Source organism: Neophocaena asiaeorientalis, unplaced genomic scaffold, assembly GCF_003031525.2.
Source record: "Neophocaena asiaeorientalis asiaeorientalis breed wild unplaced genomic scaffold, Neophocaena_asiaeorientalis_V1.1 scaffold123, whole genome shotgun sequence".
Lineage (NCBI taxonomy): Eukaryota > Metazoa > Chordata > Mammalia > Artiodactyla > Phocoenidae > Neophocaena > Neophocaena asiaeorientalis.
In genome coordinates, this window is record NW_020173666.1 from 787,326 (window position 1) to 799,384 (window position 12,059).

Here is a 12,059-nt window from a genome sequence, read left to right on the forward strand (position 1 = left end):
TACAATACATATAACAGAAAGTATGAATTATTGGTTCACTTCAATAATCTTTCTTTAATTTGGATCATGACACAATTCCATTCTCTAACACACACTTGTAAAAGAAGTTTCTAATTATTTCCTGCCTGCTTCAAAACTTTGTATGTCATGTATTTGAAAGATTTTTAAATTCTTAAGCAGTATAATATTATTAGCTGTGCTTTTAATGGCAATGTCACATTTAACTAGAGGAAACAATTACAAATAGGCCTGGCATGAATTGGTCTTACAGGTATCATGAAGTCACCCAAATGATACACAGAAGTGATTCTGGCACATTTGGATTTTGCTAGAATCTTTCTCTTGAATGTATGAGTGGGGAAGTGGATTAATTTCAATTAGAACCATTTGGAGAACAGGAATTTAAACACACACATCTAATATTTCACTTTGGCCCTTCACCTGGAGCAGCTGTGGACAGCCTTTCTAGAAGTCAGTCCAAGAGCAAAATAAATTTGGAAGTGGTTCATCTAGTTTAGGAGAAAAAAAAAAAACCCAAAAAAACTCAAGTGTACGATGGGATATAAGAAAACTTGCAAAGAAGAATAAAAAAATATGGCATATTACACTCAAGGACATTTTGCAAAAAACTATGTGGAGAGAGGCCAAAAGTTATGGTTAAGCAACACTGTTAGCACTAAAGCTGCAAAGTAGGGGGAGGGTTCCTTTGGGGTGAAGAAGGCAATGGGCTTAAACAGAGAACGAATACATGTCACAGGAGAAAAACAACCCAAATGCTGGATATGAAATTTAATGACTAGGTGTCATTATTTTGAAACAGGCGTTTAAAACAAATCATCAACTCTATATGTATGATGGAGAAAAATAAAAAATCAAAACTTCTGATAAATATTGGGGATCCTGTCGACCACGAGTTCCCTCAAATTTAGGGGCAAATTTAGGTTACCTCCACTGGATTTAGTGGCATACTTATTTCATAATTTTAGGAAATTTGGACAGAATATATGCAAATTGAGAATCACCTCACATTATGAGTTTAGGAGCATGGTTTAGAGACTGAATTGTCATGGATGCAACCTACTAAATATGATTCTAAGTGGAGTCTAATACCCCCAATTTTCCCCTAGCATTAATTTGTTTTTCTTTGAAAACGTCTTTTTAAGTGTCAGGGAGGGAGATCACAAGTTTCTAGGAAACAAGTCATGATAAATAAAAGGCATCTGTATAGTGCCCCTTATTTTTAAAGTTATGTGAGTATCAATGACAGTTCTTAGCATGTTCTCTTGATTTTTCTAAAGAGGAAAAAATAGGCTTTCATATTCCCCAGCCGTAATATTTCCCTCAAGGTCTGCAGTTCCTCAAATGAAAATTCTCGGAGAGCAAGTGTTTTCTGGAACATAACCCCGTCTACCATGGAGAGCGGGAAGCTTTGGAGTGTGCTCTAACGTAGGAGAATGAGAACACAGGCTCACAGCTGGCCACAGAGAGCAGCCTGGGCAGAAGTCAGAGGGTGTAGCGGAGACACACTTACCTTTCTAAGTTTGAGGTACAGAGGAGTTTCAGATGTGACATGAAACATCAGATGTGAGAGCAATCCTAGAAGAGGAAAAAAATGTCAAAAGGTTAAAGAAAAAAAAAAAGGCATTGAGAAAAACCATACCGATACTGTGTTAGGAGACATTTATATACAGAATGTGAGTTCAGGAATGCCAGGATCAAAAACTTCTTTCCGTCAATATGCCATCGTGTTATATTCCAACCTTCCAGAGACACACCTCTAAGTTCTTACAGGATTTTTAGTTTGAGAGAGACAATGTGGTGACGTGGTGACGAGCTGGGGCCATGGTGCCAGAATGCCTACATTCAGATCCAGGTGTCACCTGGAGCCACTCAGAAACCTCACACCACTTGCTGAACAGCTCTCTGCCTCAGCTTCTCGCCTGTAAAATGGAGATGATAACCATACCTATAGCCTAAAAGCCTTTTGAGGATTAAATGAGTTAATGTGAGTGAAGTGCTGAACACTGCACCTGGGAAGCAAGGTGCACTCCTGTAGTTGCAATTCTTTTCCAGAGACCCCAATTCACGTGAAAATTTCTCAGAGCCTCAGGAAGAAATCAGATGATAATCAGAACCTTTTGTAAAAGGGTCAACTAAGAACGTTATCCTTTAGGAAAAGGAAGCAAGTACCCAAGCAGGGCTGAGGGTGCACTGGGGAAGAGAGGGAAAAAGATGACAAAGAGCAAGGAAAGACCATTAAAAGGCCAAAACCAAACAAACAGGCAAACAAAAACCAAACCAAAAAAACAAACAAACAAACAAACAAACCCAAAACCAAAAGGAACCTTTGCTTAACTGCAATTTTTTTTTCAAAGACAAGCTTATTACTCAGAGGAGAGGCCTGAAGGGCAGAACTTGTTGACAGTAAGCATACCCGTCTTTCTTGTAATTCAACCTAACCCGTAAGGAGGATGTTTCCCTTTCAATGACTAGATCAGCCTGTATTAGGGCCGCTTCATTTGGATGGATGGGAAGCTGTCTAAGAGGGAAGTATCTTTCTGCTAGGAAGTTTGTCTATGGAGATAAACACACATAAATACAAAGATCTAATATATGTTGATCCCCAAACGTATTTTGAGGGGCTGACTCTTAAATTACTTGAAATTCTTCTTGTATACGACAACAGTCTTCAGGCCTGAGGAAAGGACTCTTTTATGGAGGATCATGTAGTTGACGTTATCTGGTTCTATAAACACAGCAAGAACACAACTTTTAACTACAGTCACTCCCTGGGGCCTGTATGTAGTTCTATCAATGTAGACAAGATATGCCTCACCGCTTTTAAGCTGAAACATCAAACGGAAAAGTGTCGTTTGATTTCCTACTTCTCCTTCCACCCTCTACCCCTCCCGACTTTGGTATGATGTCACACGAAATTACTTCCAGAAACTGGGAGGATTGAGCAGCCGAGTTATAAAACCTAAGTAAGAGGCTTACAGCTTTCTTATCTACAAGTTAATACTTACAGGGGCGAGAGTCTATCAATGATCAAGGCCATGGTAATTTTCCTGTTTTGTAAGAAATCTAAAATCTCAGCAGAATCACAACCTGCCGAATCGACCACATTTGTATGACCCATACAAGCCCCTATCCCTCTACAAGACTGCTACCACGACTCATAAATTTGGAAACCTGTATTTTAAACTTCATCCCTACTTTTAATCAAGACAGAAAACCAAACAGATTGCTTTTAACGTAATCTTTGTGGTAAAAACAAAAATAACATGGAGAATAAAATATTAGCCAGTTTCTGTACTTGGGTGCTTACTTACCTCTCCCCTGCACTCACCTTTTCTAAAGTTTTCCATTATGATTTTAAGATGTTATTTTTCCCAAAGAACGTTGACAACTATTTCCCACTTAAAGCTCTGGTTTAAAAAGAAATCGGGTTTAACTTGAGAATAACTCAGAAATTGGGCTTGTCCTAGGGTCCTGTGAAATCACAGGAGTTAGTACTCTAGAATCAAAATTTCCCTTACACACTTTTCACTTAGAAGTAAAGGTGCTTGCTTCCTTTGACAAGAGGTTCATAACACACAGTGGTGGTAAAGCTGGTTAAAGAAACTGTCAAAGGTTTTGTTTTGCATTATTTAACATTACATCATAGAATTAAAACCTGAAAATGGAAGTCTATCCATCTCAATCACTAAATCTGGTCAGGTGACAGTCTACAAAACTCTAAATTAAAAGTTTTTTCTTCTTCTTACTGAAAATACCTAAACACTGTGCTGAGACTTATTTTTTAAAAATATTAAAGAAGAGAGCTTGGATTTGAAAAGGACAATGCCATACACTTTCTATGCCTCCTGTTCAGAGGCTGACGGACTGCCCAACAAACTCGCCACATTGAAAAACTGTTTAATAATTCTCCATAAAGGAAAGATTTTAAAAAGCTATGGCACCAATCAGGTAACAATAGATCAATCAGGTTTTCCTAAATGTAGTATTTGCAGTTGAAGCCTCGATAAGTAATTACATTCAAAGTAATGTACAGGGAGCTATCAATCCCCATTCATTCAGCTCACATTCACTGAGCCAAGAGCTTTGCTGGGTTTGGAGATATAAAAATGAATACGACGCAGCTGCTTTACTTCCAGCGAAAAGAATACACCTAAACCAAGAGCTACAGGGCAACGTGTTAAGTGTTATAATAGAGGTGCGCACGAAGGGCTGAGGGCCAAAGGAAAAAGCAATAAATTCTTTCTGGGAAATCAAGCAAGTGAGGGGAGAGATAAAAGAAGGTATGGTGATGTTTCCTTGTGATAAACTCGACGTTTTCTTTACTGTGTTGTCAAAAGTAAGACAGTAATTTTAGGATTTGTAAACCGTTCTCATCGCAAGTGCTAAATTGGTCTACAAGCCAGTTTCATTGATGTTTGACACAGACTTCCAGTTATAAGATCCCAAGAATAAACATTTTAAAACTAAACGTGATTGATTTGTAGTATTTCCACCCAACACACACAATCCAGAACAGCACAAACACCTACGTGAATGAAACAGATACAAAGTTCAGAGATGTTTTGAAACATGAATGAATGAAAGACACATTCTAGAGACTTAGTGATATCATATTAACAATGCCTAAAATAAGTATCAATTTTTTTCTCTTCTTCTTAAAGCAAAAATAAAAGAATCACCTGATTATATCATGCTTAATATTTGTCTTTCTCTACTTCTGTGTTTAAAAAAAATAAGGAGGGTATTGAATCAACTTCTACTTAACATCATTTATTATGCATATCATATTCCTGCTTGTAACACAGTTGTGACAGAACCTCCATTGTCCATTACACACTAGCCCCAAACTTGAGTAATTCTAATGTAAGCACGAGAAACCACGTCTCCTTTGGGGTGAATTTCCAAATTCCTCTGTGTTAAACTGAGGTCTCATTTTCCCTGTGCCTGGTTTTCACAAGAAGGTCCATTCCACCCCATGTGCTCCTTTTCAGCTGTCAATAAACAGAGGCAGTGAATTCCCCCACGGTTTCACAAAGCTAGTCAGGCAGAGCCATTCATTCCTTCAGGAAAACAGGGCATTGATTTCAGTGAGTTCCCAGGGAGCAGCTGCAACAAAGAGATCAAAGGCCCACCTCTCTTTCCCTCCACTGCTTTCATTAGGCCAGGCCCAGACAAACAGCGACAGGTTTCCTCGAGACAAGGAGAGGGCCGGCAGACCACCTCATGGTTCAATTCAAATTCATCCGTTTCCTACATTCCAGTGACAGTCCAGAATGCTAACCATGACAGACCAGCACAATCACCCGGCATAATATACTGCTCGCTAGTTCATCCAAGGTCAGAGGGAGAAAACAAGCGCTGAGGGAAGTCCTCCGCTTCTAGGGCCCGCTGAGCCACGACGGCCCCCCGACATTCCATAAATAAACTAGGCCCGCTCACTCTCCCTTTCTTTCTCCACCCTGCAATCCCACAAGCGATGGTCTCACTTAATCTGCAGTTTCTTTCGTGTCACCATACCTACACCACCGGGACACTCTATTCTCAACCTAATGGTTCTGCTGATGATAGGAGGCCTGCTACACACACTGCCCTTCTTGGTTCACACCCAGTAAACTACTACCGTATGATGAACTGAGAGCTGTAACTCCTGGGGCTTCCCTCAGGCCTCAACTCCAGAGAAGGCCACGCGACCTAAAGAGAGACTCCGTTTGCATAAATTCTGTTTGCAAAACACAAACACGAACAGAGATAGAACAGTTAGCTTTTTGATGTGAGCTAGGTAATCACCGAAACTGGTAATCCAAGCTCTTAAATGACAGTCTGTGGGTGAATGAGGGGTGTGTGTGTGTGTGTGTGTGTGTGTGTGCGCGCGCGCGCGCACGCACGCGCATGTGAGTGAAGAGGGTTAGCGAGGGGGGAGGGGAGAACCAGAGGGACTAGGAAAGAAGGTGGATTATCCTGATTCGTTACCTACACTGAACACACAGAATTTAAAGATTTCCAAAGTCTCCACTGAATTCCGAACTGCTACTTTGACACCGCGCTCACGAGAGCCCGTAACAAAATGCGTTCATTTTATTGTGCTCCACTCCATTTCTGCTGCTAATCCTGAGTAAACATGGGAATAGATGGGTTAAGTTTCAAAATTCCTAAACCAAAAAGAAAATAAACAATACTGGAATGAAAGGTATGGAGAACTCACTCCATGACACAGAACACAACCTTCCCACGTGCCCATCTTAGGAGCTTCGGGACTGACCTGGGGGGTCCATTCATTGATTATTCATTTGACTGCCAAAGATGCCATTTTGTATAGGGTACTGAACAGTCCTCAAGGTAAAGACTTTCACTTTTCTCAAACTGGGACAGAAATAAACTTAGAAAATACAGAACTCCCAACTGCACAGGAAAGGTAGTGGAATTCTTGGTAGGCTCAGTGTGACAGTTATATTAGGAACCTCAAAGCTGACTCTGGCACTGATTCACTTTGGCCTCTATGTCTCCCTACTCTTCCAAAATGGAGACAGAAACATCCGTGAAGAATTCCTTTACGAAGTATTGTGAAATAATCGTTCCTCAAAAACGATGTACTTCATCGAAGAAAGCTGGTCTTAGGAGTATAACCTCCTTCTATAATAGATCACTCTAATTCAATAGAGCTGCTTTGGAAACTCGCTACGTTTCTATAAATCAGATTATTTTTTAAAAGCAGTCAGAAAATTTACTACTCGAAGAAAGGCTATGGCAAATGACGACATATACTCATCAATTCACTTATATACTTTTCAAAAGCATTTACAAAGCACTTAGAAACATCAATTTGATCTTCACCATAACCATCTGAGATAGGTGGTTTTAGGAATTTCTATTTTTGAATGAGGAAAAAAGCCTCAAGAGAGGTAATAAATTGATTTGCCAAAGTCACAGAACAAATAAGTATATGAGTCACAACTTTAAATATTGTTTCTAAATCTCATGCTGTTTCCTTTGCCCCTAGCTACCACCTCTGCATGTAATTATTCACTGACATTCTCCGTAATTGTATTAAATAAGTAATAAGAATCTATTTCTAAGCCCAATGCATTGTACCGCTCATTCAAGGAGGCAGTGTTTAAGAGTATGGACTCTGGTGTCAGGTTCACATTCAAATTTTAGTGTCACCTTTTAGTAGTTTTGTAAATTAAGCAATTTAACAGTATTTCCAGAACCTCGGTTTCCTCATCTGTAAAAGAGGAATAATACCTTCTTTCATAGGGCTTGCAAACGACAGAATTAGATAACCTATGTAAAGCAGCTAGAGCAGTGTTAGCATATAAGAAATGCTCAATAATGGTAGCTATTATCATTGATGTTGAAAATCAAACCAATATAAAACTTGTGAAAAGGGGGAAAATGCTTCCTTTTCAATAAAAAGACACAAAATTTAACTTTCAGCCTCTAGATTACATGGTTCCCTCTAGCACTAAAAATTTAGCACTCAAGTCTAGGATTTTATGGGGCCAAGTAATAAACCAAGATCAAACTGTCATAAAAGATAAGCTACTATACAAAATAGAAACACTAATTGGTCTTAAAAAAAAAAAAAACTGAGGCAAGTCCATGGTTGCTATAAAGCAGCAATGTTGTTTTTCTGTACAATCAGTTCTACTTCTTGCCGTTTAACCATTTTAAGTAGAAATGTATTGGTGTTAGGCAGAAATTCACAGACTATTGCCACATGAAGAGAAAAATACCTAATAGGAATACTTGTTTTATGTAGCTAGTGCGTTAAAGTTTTCAAAGAATACATGTCTTACTTCATTTGACCCTCATGCTACTCACTAGGAGAACATGGATTAACTTTCTAGCACAAGAAAAGACTGCCAGTAATAAAAGGCAAACCTTACTTTTTAACTCCTTGTCTCATTTTTCATGACCCCTTATTGATAGATGATGGTATGTAGATGCTACAGTGCAGAGTGTACAAAATACTATGGGAAGACAGAGACAGGCCAGTAAGTCTTGGAGAGCCAGAAAAGGCTTTGAAAGTAGATGGCATTTATCCAACTTTTACCTAGTACACAAGCACGTCTAGAATATTCTTGGTTGTTCTTGAGCTTCATGGGATTTTCTCTGAATTCTGAATATGTCATTCAGTGATTTAGTTGTCCTTCACTGCTTTTGCTGATCTGCAAACTTCAATGGTTCCCCCTTTAAAAATTTTTTTTATCCACTGCTTTGATATTTAAAAAGGCAGGGAATTGAGGCCACTGTTCTTTGACTCAACACCACTTAAGGCTCCTTCTAATTCTATATTTCTGTGATTTTTAAAAATTACTGCTCATTCTTACATTGCATTACCTACTATATAACACATCAGTTTAAATGTGCTTGTTTATCTATAGCCTATTAACACTGAGAAATTTTTTTTTTCCTTCACTACCATTTATCTCAGAAATTAATAGTTGGGAAGAACCCTCAAGAATGTCTAAGGAAGCATGTCTCACTAAAGAAACTCAGTCCATAGCTGTGGAAGTTTGATGGTTATTTCTTTCTTATGAAGGGCTAAGAATTGCCTTTTTTTTTTTTTTTTTTTTTTTTTTTTTTCGGGATGTGCCACCGGGGAAGCCCAGAATTGCCTTTTTATAACCACCTCTAATTGTCTTCTCCAACAATATGAAACAAACATATTTTTTAACAAAACACATTCAGATATTTGAAGGCAATTTTAACAATCCCTTACCTTGAGCTATTAATTTGAGACTGTTCTTTCCTAATATAGATTATTAGTGCTATAAGTTTCCCTCTAAGCACCGCTATAGTTGCATCCTAATTATTTGGAAATGTTTCATTTCCATTCAGTTGAAAATACTTCCCAATTACCCTTTTCATTTATGTCACATGGGTTATTTGGTAAAATTCACCAGTGTGACCATTTGGGTCTGGGTTTCTTTTCTGGAAGGTTTTTGGTGGTGGTGGTGGTATTGTTTGTTTTTAATATATACTATTAATTTGATGTCTTTAATAGATACAGAGCTGTTCAGGTAATCTATTTCTCCCTGAGGGAGTTTTGGTAGTTTGTATCTTTCTAGGATTTGGTCCATTTCATCTAAGTTCTCAAAGTTGTGGGTAGAGATTGTAGTATTCTCTCATTAGCCCTGTAAAATCCATGAGGTCCGTAGTCATGGCTCCTCTTTCCTTCCTGATACTGGTAATTTATGTCTTCTCTCTTTTATCCTTGGTTAGCCTCGCTATATGTTTATCATTTTATTAATCTTGTTCAAAGAAACCAGCTTTCCGTTTTGTTGATTTTTCTTTATCATTTTCCTATTTTCAATTTTGTTGACTTCTCTAATTTTTATTATTTACTTTCTTCTGCTTGCTTTAAGTTTAATTTGCTCTTCTCTAGTTTCATAAGGTAGAAACTTCAATTATTGATTTTAGGTTTTTTTCTAATATAAACATTTAATGCTATAAATTTCCTTCCAAGCACTATTTTAGCTGCATCCCACACATTTTTAGACTATATTTTCACTTTATTTTAAAATATTTTTAAATATTTCGTGAGACTTCTTTGATGCAGCAGGCATTATTTAGAACTGTGTTCATTTCCAAATATTTGAGAATTTTTACACTAACTTTTTGTTATTAACTTCATTTCCACTGTTGTCTGAGAATGTATTTCGTATGACTGGCATTCTTTGAAATGTAACATGTTCTGTATGGCCTAGAATGTGCCCCTGGGTTATTTAGAAGTGTGTTGTTCAGTTATAAGATACTTTTCCAGATACCTTTCTGTTCTGATTTAATCTTTGTATGATTTAAACCCTTTTAAATTAATTGTCTTGTTTTTTTTTTACCCAGAATATGGTCTATCTTGATAAAGTTCTGGGCATGCTTGAAAAGAATGTGTATTCTGCTTTTGTTGGGTAGAGTGTTCTATAACTGTCAATTAGGTCAAGCTGGTTGATAGTGGTGTTTTAACCTTCTATATCTTTATTGGTTTGTTATCTACTTGATGTATCTGTTCAGAGAGGGTACTGAAATCTGACTACATTTGTGGATGTGTCTATTTCTCCCTGTATATACTGAAACCCTGTTATTAGGTGCATAAATATTTAAGAGGATTTTTTTTGAAGAATTTACCACTTTATCATTATGAAAGAACCCTCTTTCTCCCTGGCAATATTCTTTGCTCTAATTTCTACCCTGTCTGATATTAATATAGCCACTCCAGGTTTTTTTTTTAAAAACTTATTTATTTTCTTCTATTTTTTTTTTTTAGCTGCATCGGGTCTTAGTTGTGGCATGCAGGATCTTTGTTGAGGCATAAGGGATCTTTCGCTGTGGCACACGGGCTTCCAGGGCACATGGGCTCTGTAGTTGTGACACGCAGGGTCCACAGCACATGGACTCTCCCATTGAGGCACGCGAGCTCAGTAGTTGTGGTGCATGGGCTTAGTTGCCCCTGGCATGTGGGATCTTAGTTCCCCGACCAGGGATTGAACCCACATCCCCTGCATTGCATGGCAGGTTCTTTACCACTGGACCACCAAGGAAGTCCCCACTCCAGGTTTTTTTTTTGGCTGTGTTGGGTCTTCGTTGCTGCGCCCAGGCTTTCTCTAGTTGCAGCGAGTGGGAGCTACTCTTCATTGCAGTACACGGGCTTCGCTTTGCAGTGGCTTCTCTTGTTGCGGAGCACGAGCTCTAGGTGTGCAGGCTTCAGTAGTTGCAGCACACGGGCTCTAGAGCTCAGGCTCAGTAGTAGTGGCACACGGGCTTAGTTGCTCCACGGCATGTGGGATTTTCCCAGACCAGGGATCGAACCTGTGTCCCCTGCATTGGCAGGTAGATTCTTAACCACTGAGTCACCATGGAAGTCCGCAGGCTTTTTAAAAAATTAGTGCTGAAGTGTATATTATTTTCCATCCTTTAGCTTGTAATCTATTTATCTTTATATATATGTTATGCACTTTTTTTGCAGGCAGCATAGAGTTAATCCTTGTTTGCTTTTTCTTTTTGAACCTAATCTGATATTCTTTGCCTTTTACTGAGAGTATTTAGACCATTTATACTTAATGTGATTATTGATATGGTTAGGTTGAAATGTCGCACCTTGCTTTTTTTTTTTTGTATTTGTCCCATCTGTTCTCCATTCCCTTTTCCCTTTTTCCCTGCCTTCTTTTGAACTATTTTTTTTTCTGATTTATCTCCTTTGTCTTATGACTATTTTTTATGCTTTAGTGTTGATTTAGGGTTTATGGTTATATCCTTAACTTATTACAATATCCCTTTAAGGGATACTGTACTTCTTCACATATAGTAAAAAAAACTTTAACATTATATTTCAATTTTTTTCCCTCCTGACCTTTGTGCAATTATTGTCACACCTTTTATATGTTATAAACCCCAACTCCACTATTACTATTTTGTTTAAATGATTACCTTTTTAAAAAGATTTAAATTTAAAAAAGCAAAACCTTATACATTTACCCAGGTGTTTACCATTTCTGGTGCTCTTTATTTCCACTTGGTATTATTTTCTTTCTTCCTGAGGGCTTTAACATTTCTTGTAGTGTGGGTCTAACGGTGACTAACTCTTTAAGGTTTTGAATGTCTGAAAATGTCTTTATTTCACTACCTTTTTTGAAAAATATTTTCATTAGCTATAGATTTCTAGGTTAACAGTTTTTTCTTCCATTACTTTAAAGACATTGCTCCACTGTCTTCTGGCTTGCTTTGCTTTTGATGAAAAGTCTGCTGTCGTTCTTTGTTCCTCTAAATTTATAGTTTCTCCGTTCGCTACTTTAAAATCTTTCTCGTTATTACTGGTTTTAAATTATCTGATTAATGTTGTACCTTGGTGTCATTTTCTTTCTTTTTTTTTTTTTTTTTTTTGGTAATTGCTAGCTTTTCATTGAGCTTCTGAGATTTGTGGGCTTATGGTTTTCATTAAATCTAGCAAATTTTCAGCCATTATTTTAAAAAGTTTTTTTTCTGTTCCCTCCCTCCTTTGGAGACTCTAATTACACAATAGTTTTGGCTGTTTAAAGTTATCC

The 12,059-nt window shown here is 37.8% G+C and overlaps 1 protein-coding gene across 3 annotated transcripts in view; it reads right to left on the reverse strand.

Annotated features, from left to right (window-relative positions):
- Nucleotides 1-12,059, reverse strand: part of PLAGL1 (PLAG1 like zinc finger 1) — a 97,127-nt gene that overhangs the window by 28,995 nt on the left and 56,073 nt on the right. For all 3 annotated transcript variants that reach the window (XM_024747932.1, XM_024747931.1, XM_024747930.1), the window contains exon 4: nt 1,532-1,596. The gene's annotated coding sequence lies outside the window, so the exon portion shown is untranslated. The remainder of the gene's footprint in view (nt 1-1,531; nt 1,597-12,059) is intronic.